Source organism: Schistocerca gregaria, chromosome 8 (genome assembly GCF_023897955.1).
Source record: "Schistocerca gregaria isolate iqSchGreg1 chromosome 8, iqSchGreg1.2, whole genome shotgun sequence".
Taxonomy (NCBI): Eukaryota; Metazoa; Arthropoda; class Insecta; order Orthoptera; family Acrididae; genus Schistocerca; species Schistocerca gregaria.
This window is the reverse complement of record NC_064927.1, coordinates 313,359,481-313,368,955: the sequence shown is the minus strand read 5'-3', so window position 1 is coordinate 313,368,955 and position 9,475 is coordinate 313,359,481. Positions and strand designations below refer to the sequence as shown.

Sequence of the window (9,475 nt, the reverse complement as noted above, 5' to 3'; positions counted from 1 at the left end):
TACAGTAGCGGGAATAACCTCCCTCGGTATGTTAGAGAACTTAAAAACATGTCCAGCTTCAAAAAACAGTTAATGGCGTATCTACTTAAGCAACAGTAATGCTTTCCTTTGTACACGAATGCACTTCACCTCATTACTTCTCTCTTTCCCCCTCCTTAAGTCTCCCTCCCCCAAAACTCGCTATACTAGTAAACATCTACTTAAGACACCAAGATATTAATGTACATCTGCACAAATCTTCATTACTATTGCCCATTTTTCTCATGTTTATCATTATCATTTAATTTTTTTTACTGTTACTATTATTAATTTTATCATAATTTGTATGTATAGCACCTGTTGTAAAAATACTGCCAGTGCTTACTTTATTAGGTCTTAGTCATTATTCTTTATTCATATTGTGACTAGAGTAATCTAATTTTCTTATTTAAAGTATTGTCATGATGTAACTCTGATGTGTGAAATGCTGCATGTGTGAAACACTGGTCCGATGTAAGAGAGGGCCTGATGGCTCTAATCTGATCAGGTTAAATAAATAAATAAATAAAATATAGATAGATGACAAATCTCGTTCTGGACATCAATCAATTAATCAGCGCACACTCCGCTGCAGAGTGAAAATCTCATTCTGGAAACATCCCCCAGGCTGTGGCTAAGCCATGTCTCCGCAATATCCTTTCTTTCAGGAGTGCTAGTTCTGCATGGTTCGCAGGAGAGCTTGTGTAAAGTTTGGAAGGTAGGAGACGAGGTACTGGCAGAAGTAAAGCTGTGAGTACCGGCCGTGAGTCGTGCTTCGGTAGCTCAGTTGGTAGAGCACTTGCCCGCGAAAGGCAAAGGTCCCGAGTTCGAGTCTCGGTCGAGCAAACAGTTTTAATCTGCCAGGAAGTTTCATATCAGCGCACACTCCGCTGCAGAGTGAAAATCTCATTCTGGAATTAATCAGCTGGTGCTCACAGACTGTCGACAGACAATCGATCAACTATGGGAGATTGTGCAACAGTGTTCAGCAAAAAAGTCCTAATTTGTCGCAGACAGGAGACTGGTTCTTTCACCACGACAACGTACATGTACACGCAACCATCTTTGTTAGACAGCTTTTGGCTAAAATTGCCATGGTTCCGCAGCCCCACACACCTTTACTCACCTGGTCTGGCTCCGTGCAGCTTTTTGTTATTTCTACACATGAAAATGGGAATGAAAGTACAGTGATTTGACAACATTGAAGAAGTCAAGAAAAAAACAGGGGAGGAGCTGTCAGCCATTTCTAAAGATGACTACAAAAAGTGTTTCGAACAGTGGAATCACTAATGGGACAAATTTATTAATTGTAATATAGAGTATTTTATATGGGCCAACGTTGCTTTGTAAGCTTTTTGAAAATATATAGCTCATCATCATCATTTAAGACTGATTATGCTTTTCAGCGTTCAGTCTGGAGCATAGCCCCCTTACAAAATTCCTCCATGTTCCCCTATTCAGTGCTAACATTGATGCCTCTTCTGATGTTAAACCTATTACTTCAAAATCATTCTTAACCGAATCCAGGTACCTTCTCCTTGGTCTGCCCCGACTCCTCCTACCCTCTACTGCTGAACCCATGAGTCTCTTGGGTAACCTTGCTTCTCCCATGCGTGTAACATGACCCCACCATCAAAGCCTGTTCGCCCTGACTGGCAACAATCAGAAATATATAGCTTTTAAAAAATAATTCTAGTTTTCTTTGTGTACCCCCTCGTAATTAAAAAGGACATTGCTGTTTTGTACATTATGGCACATCCCATTTTTACCAGTGAGATGCTGTATTACACTGGCATTTACGAAGCAGATCGTGAGAGTCTATCTTGTAATATAACCTCCGAACATCACCTAGTAGAGATTCCTTCAACACATTGAAAACAAATACCATATTACATTCATTTCAGAAGTGTGAAATACTGACACAGATCAGCCTCTATACAGTCATTTTGTACATTTGAGGGCACTCCTCATTGTTATTTTGCAACATTCAGTAGAGGTAAAAAACCGTATAAGATTTTACGATGTCTCTCTCTACCGATATACCGAAAAACAAATGCCTTACGTGAGCTGACATCGAACATGTAACATACACACATATTGCTCCATTGGAGAAGTTGGGCGGAGGTCAAAACCGCTTGCACAGTTATGTCGCCTGTACTGGAAGAAAGTCAGCTCCAACAGACTATCAATCTCAAGGGAGGATTCCTGATTTGTTCTCTCATAAGCAATTTAATGCATTGCTTTTCAGCTGTACCACATCCAAGCAGTGTGTGACAACAGTATTGTACAGTGCCATACACTTTGTTATTCTACCCTGACTTCGAGGTCTGTGTCAGGTGCTACACTGACATTAACACATTTCGATTCATTGGGTCTCACAGAAAATTGAACATCGTATAGTTCAAACTATGCTGCTCTCACAACCCACAGGATGGCAGAAATAAAACACAGAGGCGATGTTTCTCACTGGCAAAAATGTGGAAGATATCGCAACATATGGAAATTGGTAGAGCATTTCCAAACAGCTATTAAAAGATGATGACCTACACATTTAAGCTCTTCTTCCACGGTGAAAGTATAGCGAATGTCTCAGTGTTATGTTTCAAAGAGCATTGTTTCCTCATTTTGCAGTCTTATACATCATTACTGTTCTGATGTTGACCATCGCTGGAAGGTGCTGTTCATAACACGAGTAGGATAGCAGAAATAAATAGAGATACTGTTATCTTATTGATGAAAAAATCTGGTCATCGCAACATATCGAGTCTGCAGCGTTGAGGAGCGCTTCAAAACAACTGTCTGAAGGTGATGAGCTCTACATTTAATACCATGCTCCACAGTGACAAGTAGCACACGTCCACTGTTCCACTAAGGCTCTCTCCATCTCCAACAAGTGATGTCAGCCAATCATTATGTGGTAATCAACATTGTAGCAGTGGATGGATTGGATGGGAAAGACATTGTTGATATGTGATAATGTACTGTAATAAACACCACAGTTATGTGTGATCAGTATTTAGCAATTTTACCAGTTGTTCTGTAATTTCAATGGGAGTCAATAACACAGCAGAATGCTTCTCAATTTCTGTATCATCTTTACACCATCCCTCCATTACTTTGCAAGTACCACAAACTGGACTGTGAATGCTGATAGATAACTGTGCAGTACGTTCATTTCGTCCTGTACACCAAAGTATACCAGGAAGCTTCCTATACTGATGCAGTTAGGTTATCTACATATTTCTAGCACATCAATCATAGTGCAGAATCGACGGTATAGGTGGGAGAGTGGAGGGGGAGGGTGTGGAGGAGTAGGTTGGGGGGGGGTCCCTTGTGGGGTGGCTGAGTAACGCACATGATGTCATCCAGGGGTGGGGGTGAGGTTGGAGGGTGAGGGTAATTAATTTAACAATTTAATCAATTTGCATATAAATTTGAAGTCAAAACTGCGCTCAGAGCCATATCTCCCTACTACTTGTGCCATTAGGGCATATAACTTAGAGTTGGTAATGTGTTGCAAAATGTGTTGAACATGTACATAATAATTGGAGATGATTTCATCCCTATTGTCCAAAGTGATCCTGATTTCGAAAAGACGTGGTTCATGCAAGAGGGAGCTCGACCCCAGCATAGGTCTCTAATGGCCACCACATTCCCCACATCTGAAAACGCGCGACTCCTTTTTGTGGGGCTATATTAAAAACAAGGTGTAAAGCAATAACTGCAAAACCACTGCTGAACTGAAAACAGCCATTCAGGAGGTCATCGACAGCATCGATGTTCCGACGCTCCAGCGGGTCGTACAGGATTTCACTATTCGTCTGCGCCGCACATCGTCAGCGACAGCGGGCAAATGGAATATGCCTCATCAAATCCGAATATCTGCAGTGACGTTTACATGTTGAGAAAGTGTGTGCACGCCGTAGTTTGTAACCAATTTAGTTTTTTTTTCGTATAGTTCAATAATTGTCACTCTGTATTCCTCACATTGTTCAAAATTGTAACTGTTGTTATTTGAGGACTAAGACTAATCTCTGTAAACTGATTATGTAACAAATGCAATTTTTACCAATGACTGAATGAAAGCCAACGCAATAAATCAGCTAGTAAGAAAGACGAAAATTGTGTTCCAGTCGTAAAAATGAAAATCGTAGACCTGAGTAATGGATTGTTGGAATATATTTTATTGCTGCATCTAGAGTACTGAAACCGTAATAAGATAAATAATTAAACATTTCTTTCTACAATCGATGCCATCAAACAATCTGCATCAAATGGTTCAAATAGCTCTGAGTACTATGGGACTTAACTCCTGAGGTCATCAGTCGCCCAGAACTTAGCACTCCTGAAACCTAACTAACATAAGGACATCACACACATTTATGTGTGCAGCAGGGCTAGCATAGGCTGGATGATCCTTCTGTGACACTGCAGAAAGGCTTGGCAGGAATCTGGCCGCTGTGTATGCTATCTGGTAGGGTTGGTCACGGGAATGTATGGCCGCAAGAAGACCGGGCTCCGGGCGGGCATGTGTCACTACCGAGAGGGAACACTGTCCTATTTGGCGAATGGCTCTGGCGCATCGTACTGCACCTGCAGCAGCAATCTGAGCAGCAGTTGGAACCATAATGACACAACGAACTGTTACAAATCGGTTGCTCCAATGACAGCTCGAAGCCAGACGCTTTCCACTGACCCCAAATCACCGCTGTTCGCGATTTCAGTTGTGTAAAGTAAGGACTTATTGGAGGACAGGGTAGAAATCTTTTCTACTTTCTGATGAAATCTGGTTCTGCAAGACTGTAGTGACGACCATGTATTGTTTAGAAAGAGGCCAGTTGAGGGCCAGCAGCCAAACCGTCTTAGTACTTGACACACTGGACCCACACCTGGAGTTATAGTATGGGGTGCGATATCGTATGGCAGAAAGAACACTCTCGTGGTTATCCCACGCAAATTTGTAAATCATTCTGGTTATTCGACCTGTTGTGCTGCCATTCTTGAAAATCATTCCAAACGGTTTTTCCAGCAGCATAATGTTCGCGCACACACCGCTGTTGTAATCTGACATGCTCTACAGAATGTCTGCATGATACCTTGGCCTACTCGATCACCAGATCTGTCTCCAATCGAGCACATACCCGACATCACTGAACGACAATTCCAGCATCATCCACAAACAGCATTAACTGTCACTGTATTGACTGTTGCGGCCACATGTAGTAAGCACTGCTTCACGCAGTGCGGAATGGCAAAAAAGAGGTAGGCCGGCGACCGAGGTGTTGCGAAGTAAGTAGGCACAGATAGCCTTGCTGACAGCACCAGTCTACCAACAGACTGATGCAATGACGCACCCAGACCGATCGCCGAGCGAAGCCTGGAGAGTGCTGAGTAAAGGGAAGTGAGGCCAGCAAGCTAAGTTACTCTGCAGTATACTGCAGGAGTAGTAACCAAAGCTACCATCCAGAGTAAAAAAACGTCCTCCTGCCGGATATAAATAGTGGAGCGCAGGCAGCAACAGACAGAAGCAATTAGGAAGCAGTTCGGATCTGAGGACGGACGTGGTCTGTGTCCGAATGTTCAATCTTCGTATGTGACAATTCCGGATGTCTGTCCAGCTCGCAGGAGTCGTCCGTTTGCCGCCAGATGTCAACTTCAGCTCTGGTCGTCGGCCAGAGATCGGTCGGCACCATGGCTGACTAACTACAGCGGGAACTTCCAGCAGGACCGGCCGCGGCGCGGTCTTGCTCACAGGCGCCGCCGGGGACGGCGCGTGGTCCGTCCATGACGAGACCTCGCGGGCACTGTGTCTGCTGCTAACCAGTGGTGCAGAAGCCGTAACATGACTAACCGAGTGCAAAACGATCGGCAAGTCCAGTCCACCAACTGACATCCGTCTCTTGTACAACACAGTGCATGATGCACATTTACGTTATGGGTGTTACACTGAGCCACCCTGTGTGGCCGCGTGGTTCTAGGCGCTTCAGTCCGGAAGCGCGCTGCTACTACCGTCGCAGGTTCGAATCCTACCTCGGGCATGGGTGTGTGTTAGTTACGTTTAAGTAGTTCTAAGTCTAGGGGACTGATGACTTCAGATGTTAAGTCCCATAGTGCTTAACCCGGACGAATGTATTATCGAAATTTTTTGCTCTTCATTAATTATTTTTTAGTGTTGAATATTTTCCGTCAGTGTACTTCCTCCACGGCATTGTCCATGATATTGTGGCTATGTTCCTGTTGATGGATGGAAGCGAGCTAAAAGAATGGGATGAAAACACAGGCGAAAGAAAATAATTGTGTTTTTTGTCTACATCTTGTGGCTTAGCAGCGCATGTGTGGCTTACCTTGAACGCTACTGACAACGAGTGTTCCACTAAGTGAGTAGAGGAGGCTAGTAAGTATGAAGGGATGGCCCGGCTCACCCATCACAGACGGTAATCGTGAAGCTTGGGTCGCTCCTCCAACTGCCGGGACCCGCATACCTGTGCGAGGTCTCGCCAGAACGGCGGCGGCGCGGCCGTAACTGGATAGTAAACAATTAGCCCCGGCTGGCTGGGGCGCCATTAGACCGGCGCGACCCACTGAGTCCTGCCCCACCCTAGCTGGTGCCGCTCTCCTGATGAAGGCCGCAGGCGGGCGTTTGTCGTGCGGTGGGCCGGCGCTGCATAATGGCGGCGCGCTTTAATTGTCGGCTGCAGTCGCGGGGCGTGCTTAATTAGAAGCGTCCGGCCCGCGTCGCGTTAGGAGACGCTTTTAATGCGCCAGCCGGCCAGCGGCCGCACCTCGTGACACTGGGCTCGCCCCCCGCAGTAACGCTCCCAAAATTACTGCCTCCACCGGGTATTATCTGCGAGGTTAATTCCTGGCCTGAGAGGCGGTGTTGCCGCCTGCCAGTCTTCAGTTATCCGGGAAATGCTGAGAACTGCACTTCTTCTTCTCGTTTACTACCAGCTCAGGTCACAACAAGGCAGGGATACTTCAGAGTTCATTTGAGGTACGTCGAGGCCCTGAGATCCATCCAAAAGTCAGAGAAAAGGCGTCGTGTGGCACCCAGTTCGCACATATTTCATTTATTAGGAGCACATGGCTTTCATCCCTATAGTTTCATATTTTTTAAATCTTTTTTAAATTTTTTTTTATAAAGTTGAACTTTGCTTCTGCCGTTTTTTCTCGAAGTTTGGAAAAACTTAAAAAAATTACGATTCAAAGTATTGGCCATCGTTGGCCACTGCTTTCTCCTAGCTTTAGGGCAGTGTACTAATTCCGCAGTGCATAAACTAAGCATCTTTTGAGGGAGTCATGAATCGATCCAATTTTGCACTTGTTCACATGACCGCAAGTGCTGGTCAGCTAGGTCGTGTGTCATAGATCGAGAAAGGTGGCAGTCAGAGGGAGGAATGTCTGGAGAATACAGCGGGTGGGGTAGAACTTCCCATTTCAAAGTGTCCAAGTATGTTTTGAAGAGATTTCCGACACGGGATCGTGCACTTTCAAACTGCAAAATCATTTTTTTCATATCTATCGCTGTAGTGTGGCCGTTTGTCTTTCAGTGCTCGGCTCAAACACATCAATTGCTCCGGCCGGTGTGGCCGAGCGGTTCTAGGCGCTACGGTCTGGAACCGAGCGACCGCTACGGTAACAGGCTCGAATCTTGCCTCGGGCATGGATGTGTGTGATGTCCTTAGGTTAGTTAGGTTTAAGTAGTTCTAAGTTCTAGGGGACTGGTGACCTCAGAAGTTAAGTCCCATAATGCTCAGAGCAATTTGAAACATTTTTAAGATCAACTGCTTTCGATAACGACCGCTGTGATTGTTCCCGTCGGTTGCAGTAGTATCGAAAGCTTTCCCTCTTTCACAACCATGCCGGTCTTCAACGTCAAAATTACCATTCTTGAAGTATGTAAACCATTTTCTACGTAGTTCTCTGACAGGCGTCTCATCATAGGTCTTACCCAGCTTTTCATGAGCCTCAGCCGCGGATTTCTTCATATCAAAGCATAAAATTAAAACCTCCCAGAGATGACGGGAATTGGGTTCATAAGTTGCCGTATTCAGACGAAAATAACTTTATGCTGCAATCAAAAATCGACTGATATTTTGTTCGCATTATGTCCTCAAATGCCTAAGCTTACTGTACGACACTTACGACGAACGACTTGCACCACTATTTTCCACTACTGCCATCTATTTCAAAACGGCGGAAGCAAAGTTGACCTTATAGTTTGATGTATTAAGTGCTGTCAACCATAACCTCCCGATACCTCAGCTTACATTTTGTAAATGAAAAAGTTTAAGAGTATATTGGTTATGTTACGCCACAAAATAAGGCTCAACTACTAAATTTGAAACATTGGTTGTGATTCACCAAAATGTTATATATATATATATATATATATATATATATATATATATATATATATATATATAGAGAGAGAGAGAGAGAGAGAGAGAGAGAGAGAGAGAGAGAGACAACACACGTAGGAATTATCCGATTTCAGAAAAGTTTGACAATTCTTTCAACAGAAAGGTCTCCACAATGGGGTAAGTCAGTAACGTGTTGGTCCACCATCTCTGGCTCCTATGCAAGCAGTTATTTGGCTTGTTATTGAGTGACAGAATTATTAGATGTTCTTCTGAGTTATATCCTGCCAAATTCTGTCCAATTGGCGTGTTAGATCGTAAAAATCCGGAGATGGTTGGAGTGCTCTTCTCTTAACGCTCCAGACGTTCTCAATTAGGGTGAGATACGCAGCCCTGCTGGCCGAGGTGGTGTATGGCAAACCATGAAAAGAAACGGTTCACCAGACACTTCTGGTTGTTGGGCAGTATGGCGGGCGATAGTCAGATTGGTAACCCAAAAGAGTCCGGGGCATCTCTAGTCACGTCTCCGGCCTGGAACCCCATTGACTGCAGTACAGTTGTCTTCAGTAACGAGTCCCGCATAGAAACAAGTGCCACTGACCAGTCTGCAGGCGGCCCAGACAGCAGTGGAGTACCAACATGACAATCGCTTGCAAGACCCAATAACCAAGAGTGATGTTTGGGACGTCAAATCTTTTCATAGCAGGACGCCTTGTTTATCATCCGCAGCACTCTTCGAGTAAAGCGGTACATCTACGATATTCGACGCCCCGTTTTGTTGCTATTCATGGCAAGCCATCATGGGCTTACATTTCAGCAAGATAGTGCCCGCCTGCAGATGGCGAGAGTTTTCAGCTGCTTGTCTTGGTGAGTGCCAAATACTGCCTTGACCACCAACGCCTCCAGATCTCACCCGATTTGAGAACGTGTGGAGCATTATGGGCAGGGCCCCCCAATTAATTCGGCATTTTGACGGTCTAACGCGTCACTTACACATAATTTGGCATGATATCCCTCAGAAGGACAGCCAACAAATCCATGAATCAATGCAAAGTCTAACAACTGCTTGCACAAGGGGCAGAGTTGGACCAACGTGT

General features: G+C 44.7%; 1 non-coding gene across 1 annotated transcript; it reads left to right on the top strand.

The window, feature by feature from the left end:
* The first annotated feature begins 789 nt into the window (after nucleotides 1–789).
* Nucleotides 790–864, top strand: Trnas-cga (transfer RNA serine (anticodon CGA)). Its single transcript has one exon. It is a non-coding gene; the product is annotated as a tRNA-Ser (tRNA).
* Nucleotides 865–9,475: the final 8,611 nt, after the last annotated feature.